Raw genomic sequence first — 24,979 nt, forward strand, 5'->3', positions numbered from 1 at the left:
TAATAAGGCTTTTAATAACATAAGTCATGAAGGTTTGTGGAAGATCATGGCAAAATTTGGTTATCCAGAGAAGTTCATCAGCATTGTATGCCAGTTTCAAGATGGCATGCTTACATGGGTTCTGGATAAAGGATGATGAGCTCATGCATTCCTAGTCATCAGTGGAGTGTGCTTGCTCTCATGCTTTTTAACGTGATGTTTTCAGCAATGTTTCAACGAGGATGAACATGGCATCAAGGTCAGCTCCTGCACTGACTATAAATTATTTAACTTGAAAAGGCTACAAGTGAAGACTGAAATGAAATGAGCTGGTGTGAGACTTTTTGCTCACAGATGATTGTGCACTCAATGCAGCCTCTGAAGCTGAGATGCAACAAAATATGGATTGATTCTCTGCTGCTTGTGCTAATTTTGGCCTAAAGGTAACACCAAGAAAACACAGGTTCTTCATCAGCCAGCACCACACCATCCATATGTGGAACCATCAGTTACAGAAAATGGAGAAATATTGAATACTGTGGATAAGTTCATTTACCTTAGCAGTATACTTTCCAGGGATGTTCATATAGACAATGAGGTTAATGCATTCATTGCCAGAGCTAGTTCAGCGTTTGGGAGGCTTGAAAGCAAAGTGTGGGAGAGAAGAGGTATTAGGTGGCCTACCAAACTGAATCAGGTTTATGGATTCAATGTGTTAACTTCATTGTTCTATGGCTGTGAGACCTGGATAGTACACCAGTGTGAGAGCAAAACAAACAGAGTGGTCTGGATGGAAATGGATTCCCCTGCCTTACTGCTGGAGGTGGCTGAATCTCATGATCAAGCCACATCCTCAGTAGGAGGAGCTGAAGACTTCTAGTCTACCTCTCCATTAAATGTCCACCAATCAGGGTTGATTTTCACTTGTCAGAGGCATTCCTTTTTACAAAAGTATTTAAGGCTTTCAGGATCTCCATGGCTTTGTCTTTGTTTACTGAGAAAAATCACTGACCATAAATTTATTACTTGTTGACTAATCTAATTAATAAATTGATTATTAATTATCCCAAAACCTGTTCTCTTGGAGCTTTTCATTCATCCCAGCCCTATGCCAAGAAACTAAATTACTTTCATTTGAATTGTCTTAGGAAAATTCTAAAGATCACCTGGCAAGATAAGGTACTAAGGTTTTCTCTTGAACTGATCTGTGAGGCATTCAAACCCTACTACAGAGCACAACTCTGATGAGATGACGGTGTGGTTCAAACGTCAAGTGTACATTTGCCTAAAGGACTGTTTTGTGGAGAACTCACACAATGCAAGTGTTTACATGAAAGTCAGAAGAAGTGATATAAGGACACTCTCAAGAATGAAGAATTTTGGAATTGATTGTGAGACATGAGAGACTCTGGCACAGAACCACCCAGCATGGTGTGCCCTCAGAGAAGGTTCTGTGCTCTATGAGCAAAGCAGAACTGTGGTAGTTCAAGAGAAATGTAAGATGTACAAATTTAGAGCCATCTTCACTCCAAATGTTCATATGGACTATTTGTTCCCAACCTGTGGTAGAGCCTTCTGAGCCCCTGTTGCTCTGATCAGCTACAGTAGGACATGCTGTATATTGACCCCAAAATAGTGATGTCATTTTGGTCCTCTTCAAGCATGAAGGAACCAACCAACTTAGAACTGAACTATGTACAGGATAAATTGGAGATAATCAATAGAGGAAAAGCACTAAAATTAAGGGGGATCAGAAAAGCCATCCTGTGGAAGGTGAGATTTTAGCTGGAACTTGAAGGAAGCCAGGGATGCTAGGAGGTAGAGTTGAAGAGGAAGAGTATTCCAGGCCTGGGAGACAGCCACAGAAAATGCCAGATAGAGTATCTCCACATGTCCCATGCTCTCAAGCTATCTCCTATTCCATCTTTTTAAAAACATAGATAAAGTCCCTCAAAGTGTCCTGTACTTCATCATAATGGTTGTCCTTGACTCTGAAAGTCAAATTCCAAGTAAGACACTTCTGAGCATGGTGATAGACCTGGAATCTGAGCCCAGAAATGGACTAAGGCACCTCTAATCTGGTGATGAGCCAAGCTGATTTCAAATAGTTGCATCATAAGGTCAATCGTAGTGTAGTGAATTTTTCAGCCTCACAAATTCTGTAGAGGGATGGTGATTAGCATCAGGGGAAAGGTCATTCACACTGACAAAATCAGAGGATCAGAAGATTTGGAGTTGGAGAGCTTTAAATCAAAAATCCCCATTGTTAACGTGGGTAAAATGAGGTCCAGAGACATTTCCCATTGGTTGTACTCTTTGGGACTTTCTTTGCCCTTCTCCACCCCTCGCTCGCAAGATACCCCTTTCCAGCTTCCTTTTGTGTTATCTTTTCCCATTAGATCATTAGCTAGATTGTAAGTTCCTAGAGGACAGGGACTATCTTCTTTTTTTCTTTCATATTTATCTCTGCGGCACTTGACCTGGTGCATAACAAGCACCTGTGGAGGTGCTTGTAACAAATCTTTATTGACTGAATGGCTAACTGAAACATGGAGGAATTCACTCCAAGCCCTGCAGTGAACAAGTAGGAGAGCTGGGGTTTGACTGATTCATGAAACTCTAGAGTGTTTTGTCATTGACAGATGTCATTTGCCAATGAGTCATGGAGGATCACTGACCTCTGAAGATTTGAAATTTGGGTAATGCAAAGTTCAAGGGTGACTACAGGCAAGCAGGCCCAAGCATGCTATAAATGCTGACTTGGGCTTACAAGAAATGGCAAAAAGACATTATTAAGGCCATACCTGAAGAAAAGAGGAATTGAGCTGGTCACAAAGTAAATGCAAGCGATGACAGATGGATGCCCCTAGTGTTCCACTTTTATTCATTAACAGTAAAAGATGCAGAGAAAAACTTCCATACCATGGGGTGGAGTGCCTTGCAGGATTTGTTGGGGGACATGGACAAAAGTAGCAAGGAGTGAGAAAACACAGATGGATGGTGATATATGTGGAGGAAGGGTCCACATACATTAGCACAGCAATCCATCCAAGTATGGAAGCAAACACAATAATAACTTGTCCTTAGTAAATGCTTTGAGGTTTATAATCAGTCAACAAGTTTTTATTAAGCATTTACTATGGGATGGTAGGGAAAAAATGTTTGCATTGTGCTAAGTATTAGGGATACAGAAAAAGGCAAAAACAGAATTTCAGATTTCAAGGAGCTCACATTCTAGTAAGGGGAGACATGGAAATGTACATACAAGATATAGTCAATGTAAATGGGAGGCATTTGCAGACAGAAAGGACTGCGGGGTACGTGGGGGAGATGTGGAGAAAGAGGAGAGAACTGTTTGAGGGGATTGACTTAGAACATAACGTGGAACTGGAAGAGACCTTCAAAAATGGACTGTCAGAACTAAGAAAGACATTAGTCAAGTCAACAAGCATTGATTAAACACTTTGTACGTGCTAGGCATTGTAGTAAGTACTGGAAATATTTTTCATTGTTGATTAGTCATATTCAACACTTCATGACCCCATTTGGGGTTTTCTTGGCAAAGATATTAGTTTGTAGTTTCCTTCTCTAGTTCATTTTACACACGAGGAAATAGAGGCAAACAGGGTTATGTGACTTGCCCAGGGTCACACAGCTAGAAAGTGTATGAGGCCGGAGTTGAACTCATAAAGATGAGTCTTCCTGACTGCAGGCCCAGTGCTCTGTGCCACTTAACTGCCTGGAAGGGACCTTAGAGATCACCATATTTTCTAGAGAAGGACACTGACACGAAGAAAGGTGAACAACTTGCCTATGGTCACCCAGAATAGTTGTCACATTCCAAGTTTTATGTAGAATAGAGTAGTTTCCCTCTAAGGTGGCAGCAATGTTATTTTTGGGATTTGGTTGGCTTGGGTGACTATGGTTTGAATGATACAGTTGGTTTCTTTGCCCCAGAGGCATAAATTTCCCATGAATTTTATGGGGAATTAATGCTCCAGAGACTTTGGTTGAATTCCCATTTCCCTGCGGTTGGACCAAGTGATGCCAACTGCTCTGATGAATGAGTGCAGAGGCTCAAGGAAGTATTTTCTTTTTTGATCTTATCAGAAGGAAAACTGTTTTTGTTGCATTTAATGGTCCCAGAGTAGCTCACTGCATTTTAATCTTGAACCTGAATCATCAAGCTAGGCCTGGCTCAGAATACACAGGGAATAAGCAGCAGAGTCAGAAAATGGTGCAGATTCAACTTAAAAGTTTGAACTGCATAATTTTTTTTTGAGATTGCTGGAAACATCCTATGTAATACTTGGGCCACTGCATGGTATAATCACCCAGGCAGCTGGGGATACAAATACAAGCCAAAAAAAGTTAGTCTGCTTCCAAGGAGGTTAGATTCTAACTTGGGAAGATAACTCACAAAAAAGGCGACAAAGTTCTCTGCAGTGAGGGTGATAATGGTACTCATAGAATGAGGATTGGCTGGCCTGAGTCCCTCCCCTGGAGGAACTCATCACAGGGAGAAGGAGGTGAGAGGATGAGAGGGAGCTGAGGCAAAGCTATTCATCTACTGCCTTGCTTTAAAACAAATTATTAATATCTTTTGATATCATCTTTCTACCCAAATACATACTTGGCCCTCCCCTCCCCTCTCTAGAGAGTCTTCCCTTCTCACAAATTCATCAATATGATATGAGGTGTGGCTGCCTTGCTCTGCCCTGCTTAGACCTCATCTGGAATCTTGTGTTCAGTGCTGGGCATGATGGCCTAAGAAGGACATTGAGAAGCTTCAGAGCATTCAGAGGAGAGAGACCAGAATGCCAAAGGGCCCTAAGTCTATGTCAAATGAGGCTCAGCCAGAGAACCTGGGGATGCTTTTCTGGAGAAGGGAAGACTCAGGGGGCATATTACAAGTGGGTTCAAGTATTTGAAGGAGAAGGTATCAGAAGGCATTAGAAGGAAATTGGCTTGATTCCTGGTTGACCGAATCAAGAGCAGTGGGTGCGAGTAGTAAAATGGCACATGTAGGTTTGATGCCAAGAAAGCTTCCTAATGATTGGAGCTATCTAAAAGTGGAATGATGGTGGGTTCTTCTTCCTTGTATACCTTCAAGGAGAGGCAGAATGATGGATTTGTCCGATGTGTTATAGGGAGGTTTCTTTTAGGGTAGGTTGGACTAGGTGATTTACTGAGGTCATTTCAGCTCCCCAGTTCTGTGATTTCTTTTTATTCTGTGAAAGAATTAAAAAAGGCAAAGGGGAAAAAAGTATTTTAGTAAATCTAGTGCATAAATCAATCAAGTTTGATAGTCTAGGCAATATTCTACAGCTATAGACCCCCAAGTCAACAAAGAAGGGAAGAGAGTGAATTTTCTCATCTCTTATTTAGAATCAGGCTTCGTTATTATTCTTATGCAAAATTCAATTTCATTTTAATTTTGCTATTGTTTTTCCCCATTTGCATTGGAAATCTATTCCTTGTCATATTGTTTTCCCTTTTTCATTTACTTCCCTTTTACATCAGTTCATATAACTTCCTATAATTTTCTGAATTCTCTGTTATATATATATATATATACACACATACATACACACACATATATATATATATACATATATTTGTGGTCATATTCTCTCACACCTCTATAATATAATTTGCTTAGCTATTTCTTAATTGATAGGCCTCTCCTTTATTTCCATCTCCTTGCTACTATTAAAAATATACTTTAATTCTTAATTAAAATACATAATTTACTATTAAAAATATAATTAAAAATATTTTGGTATGTATGGGCCATTTCTTTCTGCATCTGACTTCCTTGTCAGATGTCATATGCCTTGTCAAATATTTAACAATGAAATCTCTGAGTCGATGGGTAGGAATGTTTTAGATATTTTTTAAGCACTAGTACAAACTTCTTTCAAGAGTGGCTGAACAAATTTTATATGATACTTCCTATATGAATCTACAGTAAGGTAAAATGTCATTGTTTTAATTAACCAGCAGAGAGGGTAACATGTAATGTACCCACATGGTGGTGCTATACTCAAATCCATTAGCTCAGAGGCCTCATCAAAGTTCTGATACACACGTAAGAGATTCTCTACCCTCCACCCTCATGCTGGGCTAGTTGAATAAACAACCACAACTTGTTACCCAGGTTCAGAACTGATCCAGGGCAAGGGTTCTTTTAAAAAAAAATTATTTTTTTTTTCCCAATTAGAAAAAAAATCTACCTTTCCTCCCTCCCTCTAAATCGCACCTCCAACTGAGAAAACTCCCGTTCCAGACAAGTCTAGTTAAGCCAAACAAATTTCCTCATTGGCCACGTCCCCAGAAATATTTGTTACATTCTGTACTCTGTGAATCTATCAGAATATGGGGACTACGTTTCAGCATGACTTTGCTGGATTCATTATTGATCGTTACACTGATCAGAGTTTGAAGTCTTGCAAAATTGTTTGCCTGCACGAAATGTTTGACATATGTAACTTGTTCTCCTGGTTCAGCTCCCTTCACTCTGTACAAGTATTCCCAGGTTTTTCTGAAACCACATCCTTCATTGTTTCTTATGGAACAATAGTATTCTATCGCATTTATATACCTTGTTCAGCCATTCCCCAACTCATGGGCACTTCCTCAGATTCCCATGCTTTGCTAAAGCAAGGAGAATTAGAAATATTTTCATTTATCCTTAGGGTTTGTTCTGCTTAGGACTAATCGTTCAATTAATTTACCCTAGGGAAGAGGTTCTTAACATTTTTTCCTGTGTATCTGCCTTTTGACAGACTAATCAAGCCTATAGACCCCTTTTCAGAATAGTGTTTTAAAAATGCATAAAGTAAAACATATAAGATTATAATTACAAAGGGAATTAATTATATTGAAATCCAGTATTTTTTTGTTTGGTTGTGTCTGACTCTTTGTGGCCCCATTTGGGGTTTTCTTGGCAAAGATATTGATGTGGTTTGGCATTTCCTTTTCTAGCTCATTTTACAAGAAATTGAGGAAATGGAGGCAAACAGGGTTAAGTGACTTGTCCAGGATCACATAGCGAGTTAATGTCTGAGACCAGATTTGAACTCAACAAAGATGAGTCTTTCCGACTCCAGTTCCAGTTCTCTATCCACTGTGTCACCTAACTGCCCTTACAGTTTTATACTACAATGAATAAAAACACCAAAACGATAAATTATATGGAATTTTAATGAAAATATATCAAAAATAAGTTCATGGAACTGAAATCTAAACCAGATTAAAAGCCCCTGATATAGGGTATGATATGGTTTATGACTTCAAAATTACCCGTCAGAAAATCTCTTGTTTAGAATGTCCCCTTCCACATCTGGAATTTTCCTTTTCTGTCTCATTCCTCCACACGCATAGGAAATTGGTAATCAGTATTTTATGGCCACAGCATTCATTGTACGAAATCAACATAAATGGGCATCTCCTGAAATCTAATCTTTTCCCCATGGATCTTGCCAGTTCCTCAGGGCTGTCTCACCAGTTTGTGAAATTTTCAAAACCTGTTCCTTCCCAGTGCTTCTGGATTCACCTTCCTTTCTGGGGGGACTGAGAGGAAAGTCTCTGAGGGGCCAAGCAGGAGGAAAATTGGGAGCTTGGGGAACCAGTCTGCTGGCATACAGCCTCCTCTGTCCCAGAGAACTGCTGCTTCCCCACCCCCACCCCAGTTTCTGACAGAACTTCTGACATGTTGTGTGTTACAAACCTGCTAAATGAATAATTGGGAGTCATTGACCTAGGCTTATAAGCTTTCAGCTGTCAGGGATATCAGATCTCACCACGGCTAATTCTTTTATTTTATAGATCAAGTATCTGAGGTCCAGAGAGGGGAACATAAGTAGTTAGTGGCAGAACCAGAATTAGGGTCTCTATTTCCAAAGTCAATGGTTTTTATTTTTCCTGCTGTACTATGGAGAAGAGACTAGATTTAAACTCTGCTCCATTCCTCCATCCCCTTCTGATATACCACATTGCTGCTGAAGGTCCCAACAGGGAAAACAGCCAAAACCACGGCCTATTTGACATTAAATCAACACGCTTGACCAGTCTGGCAGACTGGATGAGTGGACCTTAGCACTTTTAATCTGGGACCTGAACAAACTTCATACGTGTTTCATAGTAAATAATAGGGCAGCGCATTGTACTACTCTAGGAAGTCAAACAAAAACAGCTTAGGTTGTTAGCTGGTTTTATAACCAGGAGTGGTAACTTGATTGAACCAGAGGAGTAAACAATTAATTCTTTCACCTTTGTTCAACTAATAGCTAAGTAGCTATCAAGCTTCAATTCTATTAATCAATTTGTTTTTATTAAGATCTTATTATGTGGCTGATGCAATAATGGATAGAAAGCTGACCCGAGAGGATAGTCTAGTTTGTCCTACCTTTGACACATACTGCTTATGTAACCCCTGGGACAAGTCACACTCAACCCCTAATTGTTCCAGAAATTCTGTAAGATTGGACTTTGCAGGAGACGTGCTAATTTGCACTGGTAGAAGGAGTTTCCTCATTGAGAGTTTTCTACACCTAGTCAATCAAACCCCTTCCCCTGCAATGTGCCAGGAATTGTGCTGAGGACAGAGACAAATAATGAACCAGGCTTTGCCTTGAAGGAGCTTATTCCTTACTGGGGGTGGATAGTTAATCATATAAAAAATATCATATACCAAAAAATAAAAAGGAGTTTTTGTTGGGGACAAACAGCACTAAGAAATTGAAGGATCAGGAAAAGTGTCTCATAGGAGGTAGCCTGGAACCTTGAAAGGAACTGGGGTTCTGAGAGGGGAAGGGGGAGAGGGGCAAAGATACAAAGACTGGAGATGGAACAGCATGCAGGGAAACAGTAAACAAGTCAGTTTGGTTCAAATGCAGCCCATCAGCCAGTTGACAAGCATTTGTTCATCATCATTTACATATTTATTTACAATTATGTGCTAAGTAGCGGGGAAACAAAGAAAGGTAGAAGACAGCCCCTGCCCTAAAGCAGCTTAGTCTAAAGGGAGAGACATTCTCCAAGGAGAATTCCATGAAATTAATCTGGAAAGAGAGGTTGGATAGATTTCAATGGCCTTAAGTGCTGAACAGAGGAGTTTGTATTTGACCTTTGAGAAGTCAGTAATTTAGAAATATCTATTTGGAAGCAGATAGGATCAATTGTAGAGGGCTAGAGTCTGGAGGCAGGGAGACTAACCACTTAGGAAGCTGTTGCAATTCACCTTGGAGAGAGATGTTAAAGGCTTGACCTACTCTGATTGTAGTGTAAGAGGAGAGGGATAGAGTTCAGAAACTGAGAAAGTAAAAGCCCACAGGGCAACTAGGTGGCACAGCGGATAGAAGGCTTGGCCTGGAGTCAGGAAGACTGATCTTCATGACTTCAAATTCAACCTCAGACACTTACTAGCTGTGGGATCCTGGGCAAGTCACTTAACCCTGTTTACTTTAATTCCTTAATCTGTAAAAATGAATTGGAGAAGGAAATGGCAAACTACTCCAATATCTTTGCCAAGAAACCCCCAGGAAAACAGAGTGGTTTATGATTGAACAACAAAGTTCAACTCAATTGAACACAGTTGTTCAAAGTACAAGTAGGGTAGTAAAGGGGAATGAACCTGAGTGACTGAAAAGATGGTGGTGTCCTCAATAGAGAGATGGAAATTAGGAGAAAAGAATGAGTTTAGGAGAGAAGACATTGACCATAATTACTATTAGGCATTTAGATTCTAATTTCATTAAATGTGGGAACCAGACTGACCAAATCAAATAGTAACTTGTTTGTAACTGTAGAATTGTTAAGCCATGGCCTCCTTGAGGGTAGGGATAATTTTTTTTTGGTATCCCTAGCACAGCTCCTGGCATACAGCAAGCACTTTATAAATGCCTGTTGTTGTCTGTACTTCATTTTCGAAGAGCACCAGTGACATCATGGGGGGATGTCTTGATGAGCATGAATCAGATTTAAATGCAGCAGAGGTGCACAAAGTCACCAGCCTCACTCTCTTTTCTAGAGACATTGATGTTCAGCGGCAGGACAAAAGTTAAGATGACCAGTGATGTCTTGGGATACAGTTTATGATCTTGGTGTTTTCAATGCCTGGTCAAACTCTAAGGACTTCAAAGTACTTGCTTCAGCCGTCTTCAATGGCTATTGGAACAAATCATTCTCATCTGCCCATTCTGTCAAGGGAAGTCTTCACACCTTCCTAACTCCCCGATGGGTTTGAGGATTATCAGTTACCCTCAAGCTGGTTCAGCCAGTCTGCCAAGATGGTTTACTGGGGTGTGGCTACTACTCATGCTACAGATTCTTGGAGCCAGAGAGGAGAGTTGGGTGCCAGGTGGACACCAAAGGTTGATGAGCAGCCTGGTAAAGGACTCAGCAAGTCCTCACTCTAGAGGAGCTTGTCCTCTGAACATCCTATACACATATTATAGCATTGTAAGTGCTTGTTGACTGTTTGATTGACTGACCTAATGTCTTAGACTCCAGCTCAGAGAGGTTAAGTAATTGCACAATCCCTGTGTTGGAAGAATCGCACTTGAACCCAGGTCTTTCTGGCTGTCTAGTACACAGAAGTCCTCCCTACAGTCCTCCCTAGCACCCACTGAATGTCTCACAAGACATGACCTGTTGGCTAGAATTATACATCAGGACTTCATAATCTTTCGTGGACTGATTAGACTATAAATCCTCATATTACAAATATGGGCCTCAAAATTTGTTTGAAAACTCAAGCAATCAATTATACTGGAACTGGACCATTATCAGAGCTAGAACTCTTGCCCTGGGAAGAGCTCAGAAGCTGAGTATTCTACCTAGTCTTGGCAGGAGCTGTGGACCTGTCTAACCCAAAACTAGCAGGAACCAAACCCAATAAGGAGCCAGATTTGCAGTGTAGTAACTGGCTTGACCCAGGCTATCAGTGGATAGAGCCATCCAGCTGAGATACCCACCATGCCCTGTGAGGGGCCAAACAAGCTCATTTACCACTGATGCCACCCCATCCAGCAGAGGATTTCATGAGGATCCACTGGAGAAAAAAAGGCCCTCAAGGGCCTATAGTCCTGGGCGGTACCTCTAGACAACTTGGTGTGTTCCTATCTTGTGGGCTTCACTACGATTATACTGTTAGCTTGTGAGGTGTATGGAGAGTTCAAGAAGACTAGTACCTCTGCTTTCTGAGCCTTTTTTTCAGGGCTGCTCATCCATCTTTGTTGTTCACCTGGCACCCCACTCTCACCTGTGGCTCTAAGAAGATTTAGCATAAGCAGTGGCCATACCCCAGTAAACTGTCTTGACAGATGGGCTAAACCATATTGAGGGTAACTGACAGGCCTCAAATCCATGAGTGAGTTAGAAGGATGTCTACCCCAAGCACCAGTGAAATGGATTGATGAGAACAATTTGTTCCAACGACCATGGAGGCAGCTGAAGCAGTTCTATGAGATTCTTAGACCTTGGTCAGACATCAAGGATGATAGTATCATCCTGGGTCATCACCAGTTGTCTCGACTTGTTCTGCCACTGGACTTCAATGATGCTGGAAGAGTGAGTGAGATTGATGACTTTGTGCAGCTCTGCCTCATTTAAATCCAAGTCATGCTCAAGTCAAGACATGATATCATTGGTCCTTTACAAAAAGCAAAGGACAAAAATAAGACAAACTGTAAGCTTCTACTTCTCCTTTTCCCCATCAACTATAAATATTTGTGGAATATGCTTCAGGTATTTTTTTTGGAGGAAGAATGTTTTATAACTATTGTTTTTGTCATTAGAATAAATGCCTTTGCTGAGGAATTGGGTCTATATGTTGATTTTGAAAAGGAAGCACATTGGTGGGGGCTCATGTCAGTAGAAAAGCCCTTTATAGTATTATCCCTAGAATCCAAGAAGCAGCTATTCCTCTGGTGACCCAATCTTCTGGTACCAGTGTGTGTTAGTGAAGGGAGCCCAGAGGGGGTGCTACATTAAAAAAAAGCAGGATAGTGGGTTGTCCCAGGACTGTTTTTATCTAAATTCCGTTGAAAAAGATGAATAGAATGAGATGATGATGAGGAGGATATTGACAAAATGACCCCCTCATAGCAACCTGGTAAGGTAGGTAGTACAAGTATAATCACTCCCATTTACAGAGAAAGAGACTAAGGTTCATTAAGGGGAAGAGATTCAATATGATAAGTAAAGTTAGTAGAGATTAGTCCATTGGAGCTGGGAGAAAATTTAGAGATTATCCAGTCCAGCCCACTTATTTTACAGAAGGGGAAGGTGTGGCCCAATATTACACGTGCAGTGTTAGAGCTGGGATGGAGTCATGGTTACTTGGGTATCACCATGGCTCCCCTCTCCTGTTAGAGCAACAACCAAGTGTCAACAGCTTCAGAGTAGCTGGCAGGTGCTGCTAACTTACTGGTGCGAGAAGGAAACCATTAAAGTCAAGGTAACATGGAGTTACTAAAGGATCAGTAACCATCAACAACCACAGCAGAGGAACAAGACTAATGCTGGGGAAAAGCAGAGAGAAATATAATTAGAAGTATTTCAGATGTAATCTGACCAGGGGTCAGGGAATCAGTAATACAGAGGTTGACTGCACAGGCTTTCTGGTAGTTGTGGCACATTAAAGCATTGATTATCAGAGGACTGAGAGGCAAGGGGAGGGCAACCTAGAATGACAGGAAGGGAATAAGCCATTCTAGAGGGAAAATGTGCCCCCAACCACTCCCATATTAACATCTGAGGACAATGCTCCATGTTTCCCATCTTAGTTACATCTCTGACGAAGAGTCCAAGCAGCTCAATCTTGTTCTTGGAAGAAGTATCTTTTAAAAAATATCCAAATATCCTTTCAAACAGAGGTAAGGTTAGATAAAATAGTAGCTCTTTTAAAAAGCAAATATCCCTGAAAGGGACCAGTTATCTAAAGGGAAGACATGACCTCATCTGGTCCCAAAACTATTTCTATCTAAATCCCATTAAAAAAAGCTGAATAGAATGAGATAGCAGCTTGATGAGGTAGCTAGTGCAATAACCTAGGTTCTGTAAGCAAGGTCTTGTGATCTTGGGTTCTTTCTACTTTCTGAGTCTCACTTTTCTTATCTGTGATGTGGGAACGGGGAGGTTGCAATCCATCAGTATGTCAGTCAATAAACGTTTATTAAGTTCCTCTTATGTGCCAGGCACTAAGCTAAATACTGAGGAGAAAAGAAAGGCAAAAGATAGTTCCTGTCTTCAGGAAGCTTAGAATTTAATGGGGTAGATAAACACATAAAAACAAGCTGACAAGGAGGAGAGCAAGGGTACCCTGCGGAGGGGAGGTAATGAAATCTTGGTACACAAGTGAAAAGGTCCCTTCTCCTTATCAGATTTTTTAAAAAACATTTTTGTGATCAGATAAGATTAAGGGACAGGTTTCCACCAGCATTTATTTACCAAGTGTCTGGATATTTTGTGTGCCAGGTAGCAGTTAGGTGGGGATGGGAATTGGGGAGGGGGCAGAGAAAGCCCTTAATAAAGTAATGTCAATAAAGGATTGGCCCCATCCACAGCTGAGCCTTCTCCCCACTCTCCCCACCCCTCATCCCCACCCTTGCCAGCTTTTCAATCTGGGGTGAAAGGATCAGCCAACCTAGACTTGGAGGCTCCTGCCAGCCCAGGCTACCCTCCCACCCAGGGTAAGTCAAAATCCAAAGGTTAGCTGAATGATTTCTCTCCCTGCTCCCAGTTACCGAACCAGTGCCTACAGCAAGTGGGAGGTAGATTAGATTATAGGAAAATTTTCCAACTTGACTGATGGTTGACTGTCAGCAAAGGGCTAGTTCTCAGCCCCACCATTGCGTTTTATTAAAGGAGAAGAGTAGTCATGGTGGTGGTGGGGGAGGAGATCTGCTAGATTTGGGTTCAAATTTATCTAGCCATGAGCTTCTTCTCAAAGTCTTGAGCAAATTCTTAATATTCATGATCTTACTTTTTTCAACTATAAAATGAGGGGGTTGGAATAGAAAGCCTCTGAGGACCATTTCATAGTTTGGCACAGTACCCAGCACATAGTAGGCATTTAATAAATGTTGTTGATGGATTGATAGATCCTATAATCCTTCAAATCTCTCCAGGTTTCAGTTTCTTCATCTGTAAAATGAGAGTCTCATAGTAGATAGATTCTGAGGGTCCTTCTAACTCTGGATCAAGGATCTTGTGATTCTCTGTTTGGGAATTGCTAATGGGAGATACCAAAGGTGTGAAGTGGAAAGTCTTGGACCAGGAAGTTAGAGATCTAGTCTCAACTCAGCTTGGCCACTGATTTGTGACCTTGGGTGGGTCTCATTCCATTACAGCACAGTACCTAGCACAAAGTACTTAATAAATATTTGTTGATTTGATTTCTCCAGATCTCAGTTTCCTTGATAATGACAGGTTGGACCAAGTTGGTGTTGGCATCCCATGCTTCCAAAAACTCTTAGGGCATCCAGTTCTAAGAGGCTTTGGCGTGTCAAGTGGTAAATAAGGGGTGTGGATGGAAGTGTTTGACCGAGCCAAGAGGCATCATTCCTCACATGGCAGTGACTGTTGGGCCTCATGGGCAGTTATGAAACGGCTACTGGTCTTATGAAATCTTGGTTCCTTTTACGTAAGTCCTCTTTTCACCTGTGGATTTTGTTAAATAAAACCCCACAAACCACAAACATCCAGGATGATCTAGGAGATTGGTGGACAAATCACCATGGCTGTTCCCCTCACCTTCCTCTGAGGGATGAGACTCCTTCCCTCATTCTCACTGCTCCTCCCTTGTTCCTTCTCTTTGAGAACAGACAGATTATTGAGGAACAATATGTTCCATTACACAACTGGTCTTGGCTTTCTTGAAAGGTCTCGAATGTACCTCTAGGAGTGGGGAGGAAGGAGAAATGGATGTTTTTTTTACACATCAACCCAAGCATGTGATGGGAGAAGGAGATGCCAGTGACTCCTCCTCCCACCTCTCCTCCAAATTTTCCTCCCTCTATTTTCTGGGGAAGTCTTCCCTGAGTTTTAACCTCTAGCTCTTTATAGTTCCAAAGATCTTTCTCTGGTCAGTTCTCAGGGGTTTCCATTTGGTTGAAATCTCCTTAATATGGAGACTCCTGTCTTTGTTTTCCAAATCCTTTTTCACTAGAGGTCTAGACAAGGTATCCAAGCCAGGAGAAAGGAGCAGACTTTCTGAGAGGTGAGGGCAAAAAAAAGTTTAAGTGTGGTAGGGAAGTGCTACTTTGCTCAGGATTGGGGGGATGGGAGGTGGTTTCATAGATAACCCCCTCTACCCAGAGAAATGGCAGCTAGATAGTGAAATGGCAGTCAGGCCAGGAGTCAGGAAGACTCATCTTTATGAGTTCAAATCCAGCCACAGACACTTCCTAGCCATGTGAGCCTGGACAAGTTGCTTCACCCAGTTTGCCTCAGCTTCCTCATCTGTAAAGTGAGCTGGAGAAGGAAATGGCAAGCCACTTCAGTATCTTTGCCAAGAAACCCCCAAATGGGGTCATGAGGAGTCAGAAATGACTGAAAACAACTTAACAACAACATTCGAATGGTCTTTTACCCAGAGTTCTTGGTGCCAGATGTTCAAATACACAAGGAACAAATACAATCCCAGAGGGTACCCATGATCACATGTAAACATCCATTAATACAACCATAACAGAGATACATACATGTGTGCACAAAATTATCTTCTACAACACAGAAGAGGACTACAATCTCATGTACTTGGGTAAAAGTAACACAGTCAAAGAAACTTGAGCTCAAATCTTTCCCTTGACAGGTTGTGTGTCCATGGGGAAGCCACTCTTTGAGCCTCAGTTTACCATAAAGTGGGGATATTGATACCAGTAGTACTTAGCTCACAGAGCAATCCTAAGTCTTGAATGAGATAATATATGTAACAGAAGTAGAGGCATGTGTCCTTGGTGGATATCTTATGTGATTTTTGAGGTCCTGTATGACTAATTACAAGGCAGCTTGGTGGTACAGTGGATAGAACACTGGATCCAGGAAGATCTGAGTTCAAATCTGGTCTCAGACACTTAACTAGCCATGTGAGGCAAGTCACTGAACCCTGTTTGCCTCGGTTTAAAATCAGCTAGAGAAGGAGATGGTAAACCACTCCAGTATCTTTGCTAAGAAAACTCAAAATGAGGTGACAAAGAGTCATACATGACTGAACAAGAACAAAGATTAATTGAAGTTCATACTAACTCATCAATTAATCAATCACTCAACAAGTATTTACTAACTCCATACTTTGTGCCAGGCATTGTGCTAAGTGTTAAGGATACAGAGAAAGGCAAAGCAATTTAGGGAATGTGATATATAATTTCCCCACTAGGTGGTGATATACTAGAGTCATCAGTAGGCTTGCCAAGGACTCTCTGATACTTGCCCTAGAGGTCCTTAGATGTGCCACCCTGTCACATTGGCAACAAGGAAACTCTCTCATTGGGTTCTAAATTTCAGACTGCAAAGGGGGAGAGTGAGGAGGTTGATAAATAGTAGGGATAAGGATAAGGAATGGACCTATGAACTTCCAGATGAGGAAACTTCCTCTACTGATACAGGTTGCCACCTTCTCTGCAATTGATAACTTTGGAGAGTTGTCTAGAATTCGTCAAGTGATTTGTCCAAGACCCCATAGCCAGTTTGTGTCATAGGGCGGACTTGAATCTAGGTCTTCCTGGGTCTAAGTCTAGCTCTCTATCTGTTTCTCCATGATGCCTTCCTTAATATAAAGATATAAATCTTTAATGATTTAAATTATTAAAAAAATCAAAATTATCTGATTTTCAAAGCCCTTTCTACCTTTCCAGTCTCCTTATGCCTTACCCCCCAACATATTCTGTGATCCAGTGACACTGGCTGTTCCTCAAACAAGACACTCCAGATCCTGACTCCAGGTATTTTCTCTGACTGCTCCCTATGCCTGGAATTCTCTCCCAACTGATCTCTACCTCTAGGCTTCCTTGAATTACTTCAGATTTCAGCTAAAACCTCTCTTTCTACTGGAAGCCTTTCCCAATCCTCTTTAACTCTAGTGCTTTCCCTCTGAGTTGATTTTCTATTTTTCCTATATAAATGTTGTTTTTATAGTGGTTTGTATATTATTTTCCTATTTTAGACTATGAACTCCTCAAGAGTGGATGTTTTCTGCTTTTATTTGGGTTCAGAGTGCCTATCCCAGTGTGTGACATAGAGTGGGCACTTAATACAGGTGAAGAGTAGACCAGCAGCTGCCACATACAACCACTGATCCCCTTTGTCTTTTCCCATGGCTCCTGCCATGTGGAATATGGAAAGCAGGATTGTTGTTATCATCTTCTTATTATCTGTCCCTCTGTTCCTTGAACAATATTACTCTGCAGGAAAATAATAGTTTGAGTGTGTCATGATCACTGGCTACCATGACTGTAAAAACTCTTGAAAGCTCTCTGTAAATGTCAACAATCGAGTCTGTTTTGCCTCCGACCCCAGCCTGCCCACCCGCCATGCTCAGAGCCAGCTGCACAGCCATTGCCCGCCTCATCAGAGCTGCTTGCTGGGCCCTGGGTTGCCAGCCTGTGCCAGGATGGCTGGAATGGTCTTAAAAGGGAGGGAGGGCTAAAAGAAGGAAGGGAAGGCTGCAGGAGGTGATGGTGAAAAGTGACTATTGAGGAGGGAAAGGGAGACGGGAGAACTAAAAGCACAAATGGTGGGAAAGACACAGATTGTAATCATAACTGTGAATGTGAATGGAATGAACTCTCCCATAAAATGGAGATGGATAGCAGAATGGATTAAAAGCCATAATCCAACAATATGTTGTTTACAAGAAACACGTTTGAAACGGGGGTATACACACAGGAAAAAAGTCAAAGGTTGGAGCAGAATATATTGTGCTTCAGCTGATGTAAGAAAAGCAGGGGTAGCAATCCTAATCTCAGACAAAGAAAAAGCAGAAAGAGATCTAATCAAAAGAGATAAGGAAGCAAACTATATCCTGCTAAAAGGCACCACAGACAATGAAGTAATATCATTACTAAGCATATATGCTCCAAGTGGTATAGCATCCAGATTCTTAGAGGAGAGGTTGGGGGACGTGAAGGAAGAAATAGCAAAACTATACTAGTGGGGGATCTCAACCTTCCCCTCTCTGAACTCCATAAATCTAACCTCAAAATAAACAAGAAAGAGGTTAAGGAGGTAAATAAAACTCTGGATAAGGTAGATATGATAGATCTCTGGAGAAAACTGAATGGGGATAGAAAGGAATACACCTTTTTCTCAGCAGTACATGACACATATACAAAAACTGACCATATACTAAGACATAAAAACCTAAAAACCTCACAATCCAGTGAAGAAAGGCAGAGATAGTCAATGCATCCTTCTCAGATAATAATGCAATAAAAATTATATGTAATAAAAGGCCATGGAAAGATAAACCAAAAATCAATTGGAAACTATATAATCTAATCGTAAAGAAGGAGTGGGTTAAACAAGAAATCATAGAACAATCAACAACTTCATTCAAGAGAATGACAGTAATGAGACAATCTACCAAATCTTATGGGATGCTGCAAAAGCAGTTCTTAGGGGAAGTTTTATGTCTTTGAATGCTTACATAAATAAAATAGAGAAAGAGGAGATCAGTAACTTGGGCATGCAGCTGAAAAAGCTAGAAAAAGAACAAATTGAAAATCCCCAAGTAAATTCCAAATTAGAAATATTGAAAACCAAAGAAGTGATTAATAAAATTGAAATTAAGAAAACTATTGAATTAATAAATAAAATCAATAGTTGGTTTTATGAAAAAACTAATAAAATTGATAAACTTTTGGTCAATTTGATTAAAAAAAGGAAGAAGAAAATCAAATTACTAATATCAAAAATGAAAGACGTGAATTCGCCTCCAATGAGGAGGAAATTAAGACAATAATTAGAAATTGCTTTGCTCAACTTTATGCCCATAAATTTGATAATCTAAATGAGATGGATGAGTATTTGTTTTTAAATTTTATTTTATTATTATTATTTTTTAATGTTTAACAATCACTGCCATAAAATTAAGATTTTATCCCCCCCACACCTACCCCCCGCTACCCTCCTCCCTCCCCACCACCGCATACAATTCTGTATAGGTTCTACATATACTTTCCTATTGAGTACATTTTCACCATAGTCATGCTATGTAGTCGAACTAAAATAAATGGAAGAAATCATATAACAAATCAAAACATGATACACAAACACACACACACACACACAAACATGATCTGCTACATTCTGCGAATGACTTCCATATTTCTTTCTCTGAGTGTGGAAGGCATTTTGCCTTAGAAAACCACCAGTGGATTTTTTTTTTTTTTAAGAAGTTTTTGCGTTATTACGAAATTCCAAGTCTACCAGAAAAAACTCTCTCACACTGTGGTCGTTGCTGTGCACAAAGTTCTCCTGGTTCTGCTCCTTTCACTCAGCATCAGATCATATAAGTCCTTCCAGGCCTCTCTGAAGTCTTCTTGTTCATCATTTCTTATGGCACAATAGTACTCCATTACATTCATATACCATAATTTATTCAGCCATTCCCCAATTGATGGATATTCCCTTGACTTCCAGTTTTTGGCAACTACAAAGAGTGCTGCTATAAATATTTTTGTACATGTGGGACCCTTTCCCATTTTTATGATCTCTTGGGGATACAGTCCTAGTAGCGATATTGCTGGGTCAAAGGGTATGCACATTTTTGTAGCCCTTTGGGCATAGTTCCAAATTGCTCTCCAGAATGGTTGGATGAGCTCGCAGCTCCACCAACAATGAATTAGTGTTCCAACTCTCCCACATCCTCTCCAACATTTATCATTTTCCTGTTCTGTCATGTTTGCCAATCTCATAGGTGTGATGTGGTACCTCAGAGTTGTTTTGATTTGCATCTCTCTAATGAAAAGTGATTTAGAGCATTTTTTCATATGATTATAGATATCTGCAATTTCTTCCTCTGAAAATTGCCTGTTCATATCCTTTGACCATTTATCAATTGGGGAATGACTTGTATGATTATACATTTGAGTCAGCTCTCTATATATTCTAAAAATGAGGCTTTTATCCCCGAGCTTAGCTGTAAAAATTCTTTCCCAATTTATTACATCCCTCTGGATTTTGGTTGCATTGGGTTTGGTTGTGCAAAAACTTCTCAGTTTAATGTAATCAAAGTTATCCATTTTGCATTTCATAATGCTTTCTATCTCTTCTTTAGTAAAAAATTATTCCCTTCTCCATAAATCTGATAAATACACTATTCCTTGCTCCTTTAGTTTGTCCACAGTATCAGTCTTTATACCTAGATCATGTACCCATTTGGACTTTATTCTTGTGTGCCATGTCAGGCATTGGTCTATGCCTAGTTTCCACCACGCTGTTATCCAGTTTTCTCAGCAATTTTTGTCAAACAGTGAGTTCTTATCCCAGAAGTTGGGGTCCTTGGGTTTATCAAAAACAGGAGATTGCTATATTCATCGTCTACTGTGTCTTGAGTACCAAGCCTATTCCATTTGTCTACCCTGCTGTTTCTTAGACAGTACCAAGTGTTTTTAATAATTGCTGTTTTATCATACAATTTGAGATCTGGTAGAGCTAGGCCATCTTCCTTAGCATTTTTTTTATTAGCTCCTTTGATATTCTGGACCTTTTGTTCTTCCAGACAAAGGCTGATATTATTTTACCCAGCTCTAGAAAATAATTATCTGATAGTTAATTGGGATGGCACTAAATAAGTAAATTAATTTAGGTAGAATTGCCATTTTTATTATATTGGCTTGGCCTATCCATGAGCAACTGATGCTTTTCCACTTACTTAAATCTGACTTTATTTGTGCAAAAAGTGTCTTGTAATTGTGTTCATAAAGTTCCCGGGTTTGTTTTGGCAGGTAAACTCCCGAATATTTTATAGTATCCACCCTAGCTTTAAATGGGATTTCTCTTTCTATCTCTTGCTGTTGGACTTTGTTGCTAATATATAGGAATGCGGAAGATTTGTGTGGGTTTATTTTGTAACCTGCAACTTTGCCAAAGTTGTTTATTATTTCAAGTAGTTTTTTACTTGAATGTATGGGATTCTTGAAGCATATCATCATATCATCTGCAAAGAGTGATAACTTAGTTTCTTCTTGCCTATTCTTATTCCTTCAATTTCCTTATCTTGTCTAACTGCTACAGCTAACATTTCTAGTACCATATTGAATAATAGTGGTGATAATGGACATCCTTGTTTCACCCCTGATCTTATTGGGAATGCATCTAGCTTATCCCCATTGCATATAATGCTTGCTGAAGGTTTTAGATAGATACTGCTTATTATTTTATGGAAAGTTCCCTTTATTCCGATGTTCTCCAGTGTTTTTAATAGGAATGGGTGTTGTATTTTGTCAAAAGCTTTTTCTGCATCTATTGAGATAATCATGTGGTTTTTGTTACTTTTGTTGTTGATATGATCAATAATGCTAATAGTTTTCCTAATACTGAACCAGCCCTGCATTCCTGGTGTGAATCCTACCTGATCATACTGTATTAATCTCGTGATAAGATGTTGTATTCGTTTTGCTAAAATCTTATTTAAAATTTTTGCATCTATATTCATTAGGGAAATTGGCCTATAATTTTCTTTCTCTGTTTTGTCTCTTCCTGGCTTGGGTATCAAAACCATATTTTTATCATAGAAAGAATTTGGGAGGACTCCTTCTTCCCCAATTTTCAAAAATAGTCTATATAGTATTGGAATTAACTGTTCTTTAAATGTTTGATAGAATTCACTTGTGAATCCATCTGGCCCTGGGGATTTTTTCCTAGGGAGTTCATTGATAGCTTGTTCAATTTCTTTTTCTGAGATAGGGTTGTTTAAGTATTCAACTTCCTCTTCTGTTAATCTGGGCAATTTGTATTTTTTAAAATATTCATCCATCTCGTTTAGATTATCGAATTTGTGGGCATAAAGTTGGGCAAAGTAGTTTCTAATTATTGTTTTAATTTCCTCCTCATTGGAGGTGAGTTCACCCCTTTCATTTTTAATATTAGTAATTTGATTTTCTTCTTTTTTTTTTTAAATCAGATTGACCAAAGGTTTATCAATTTTATTAGTTTTTTCCTAAAACCAACTATTGATTTTATTTATTAATTCAATAGTTTTCTTAATTTCAATTTTATTAATCTCTTCTTTGGTTTTCAGTATTTCTAATTTGATATTTACTTGGGGATTTTCAATTTGTTCTTTTTCTAGCTTTTTCAACTGCAAGTCCAAGTCATTGATCTCCTCTTTCTCTATTTTATTTATGTAAGCATTCAAAGACATAAAACTTCCCCTAAGAACTGCTTTTGCAGCATCCCATAAGATTTGATAGGTTGTCTCATTATTGTCATTCTCTTGAATGAAGTTGTTGATTGTTCTATGATTTCTTGTTTAACCCACTCCTTCTTTACGATTAGATTATGTAGCTTCCGATTCATTTTTGGTTTATCTTTCCATGGCCTTTTATTACATATAATTTTTAATGCATTATGATCTGAGAAGGATGCATTGATTATCTCTACCTTTCTGCACTGGACTGTGAGATTTTTATGTCCTAGTACATGGTCAATTTTTGTAAATGTTCCATGTACTGCTGAGAAAAAGGTATTTTCCTTTCTATTCCCATTCAATTTTCTCCAAAAATCTATCATATCTACCTTATCCAGAGTTTTATTTACCTCTTTAACCTCTTTCTTGTTTATTTTGAGGTTAGATTTATCGAGTTCAGAGAGGGGGAGGTTGAGGTCCCCCACTAGTATAGTTTTGCTATCAATTTCTTCCTTCACGTCCCCCAACCTCTCCTCTAAGAATCTGGATGCTATACCACTTGGAGCATACATGTTTAGTAATGATATTGCTTCATTGTCTATGGTGCCTTTTAGCAGGATATAGTTTCCATCCTTATCCCTTTTGATTAGATCTATTTCTGCTTTTGCTTTGTCTGAGATTAGGATTGCTACTCCTGCCTTTCTTACATGAGCTGAAGCACAATATATTCTGCTCCATCCTTTGACCTTTATCCTATGTGTATCCCCCCGTTTCAAATGTGTTTCTTGTAAGCAGCATATTGTTGGATTATGGCTTTTAATCCATTCTGCTATCCATCTCCGTTTTATGGGAGAATTCATTCCATTCACATTCACAGTTATGATTACAATCTGTGTATTTCCCTTCCTCCTCTTTCCCGCCATTTGTGCTTTTAGCTCTCCCCTCTCCCTTCCCCTCCTCAATAGTATTCACTTTTCACCCCCTCCTGCAGCCTTCCCCTCCTTCTTTTAGCCCCCCTCCCTTTTACTCCCCTTTACTGTTATTGCTTCTTCCTTCCCTTTTAGCCTCCCTCCCCTTTCTTCCCCCTTCCCCTCCTACTACCTATAGAGCTAGTTAGGATTATCTACTTAAGATTATTGTTCCCTCCTTTAAACAAATCAGATGAGAGTACCTCTCAAACAATGCTCATCTCCCTCCCCTCCTTCCCTCTACTACAGTTTTGTACTTCTTCCTGTAATGTAATTTGCCATTTTCTGCTTCCTCCTTTTCACACCTCCTATTACAATCCCTTCTCATACTTAAATCATATTTTTGACATGACATCATTTGCTTTATACCCGTTCCCTCTATGTATATCCCTTTTATCATAATAGCTGTACAGTTCTCAAGATTAACAGGTATCATCTTCCCTTATAGGGAGGTAAACAGTTTGCCCTAATTGAGTAACAAGTTTTTGTTTTTGTTTTTTCCCCCCTGTTTACCTTTTTATGATTCTCTTGAGACCTGCATTTGAAGATCGAATTGTCTATTGAGTTCTGGCGTTTTGGTCAGGAAGCTCTGGAAATCCCTTATTTCATTGAATGACTTTCTCCTTGCCTGAAATGTTATGCTGAACTTTGCGGAGTAGTTGATCCTTGGTTGAAATTCCAACTCCTTTGCCTTATGGAATATTGGATTCCAATTCTTTCGATCTTTTAATGTAGAAGCTGCAAGGTTCTGTGTGATCCTGACTGTATGTCCTTGATATTTGAATTGTTTCTTTCTGGCTGCTTGTAGTATCTTCTCTTTCACTTGATAGCTCTGGAATTTGGCAACGATATTTCTTGGGGTTTTGAGTTTGGGATCCCTTTCTGGAGGGGAGTGGTGGATTCTTTCAATGACTCTTTTGCCCTCTGAATCTAGCACTTCTGGGCAGTTTTCCTTGATGATTTCCTGGAAGATATTGTCCAGACTCTTTTCTTCATCATGGGTTTCTGGCATGCCAATAATTCTTAAATTTTCTCTCCTGGATCTATTTTCCAGGTCAGTTGTTTTTCCTTTAATATTTTACATTTTCTTCTATCTTTTCATTCTTTGGATTTTGTTTGACTGATTCTTGTTGCCTCATTGAGTCATTAGTTTCTACTTGCCCAATTCTAATCTTTATCATATTGTTTTCTTCAGTTAACTTTTGCATCTCCTTTTCCATCTGACCAATTTTTCCCTTTAAGGAGCTATTTTCTCCAGTTAATTTTTGTACTTCCTTTTCCATTCGACCGATTTTCCCAGTTAGGTTTTGTGTTTCCTTTTCCATTTGACCAGTTTTCCCAATTAGGTTTTGGGTTTCCTTTTCCATTTGATTAACTCTTCCTTTTAGGGAATTATTTTCTCCAGTTAATTTTTGAACTTCCTTTTCCATTTGTTCCATTTTCCTTTTCAAAGTGATGTTCTCATCAGTGAATTCTTTTTTTATAATTTTAAAATCATTGGCCAGTTTTTCCTCTATGTCCTTCTTCAGCTGTTCCAGGAGAGCTGCTTGTGCTTGCGAGAAGTTCATAGTCCCTTCTGAAGTTTCAGATGGAAGTACAGTCTCAGCTCTTATCCCCATAGAAAGATTCTATGGTTTTTTCACCCTTCATCTGCCTTTTCCTGTTCATGATGTTG

At 39.7% G+C, this 24,979-nt stretch overlaps 1 long non-coding RNA gene across 1 annotated transcript in view; it reads right to left on the reverse strand.

Annotated features, from left to right (window-relative positions):
- Window positions 1-1,358: 1,358 nt before the first annotated feature.
- LOC140503849 (uncharacterized) overlaps window positions 1,359-24,979 on the reverse strand; it is a 34,552-nt gene continuing 10,931 nt past the window's right edge. Inside the window, exon 3 of the long non-coding RNA XR_011966891.1 lies at window positions 1,359-5,210. This is a non-coding gene — a long non-coding RNA (uncharacterized lncRNA). The remainder of the gene's footprint in view (window positions 5,211-24,979) is intronic.

The sequence above is a fragment of the Notamacropus eugenii genome, chromosome 5 (assembly GCF_028372415.1).
Source record: "Notamacropus eugenii isolate mMacEug1 chromosome 5, mMacEug1.pri_v2, whole genome shotgun sequence".
NCBI classification, from domain to species: Eukaryota; Metazoa; Chordata; class Mammalia; order Diprotodontia; family Macropodidae; genus Notamacropus; species Notamacropus eugenii.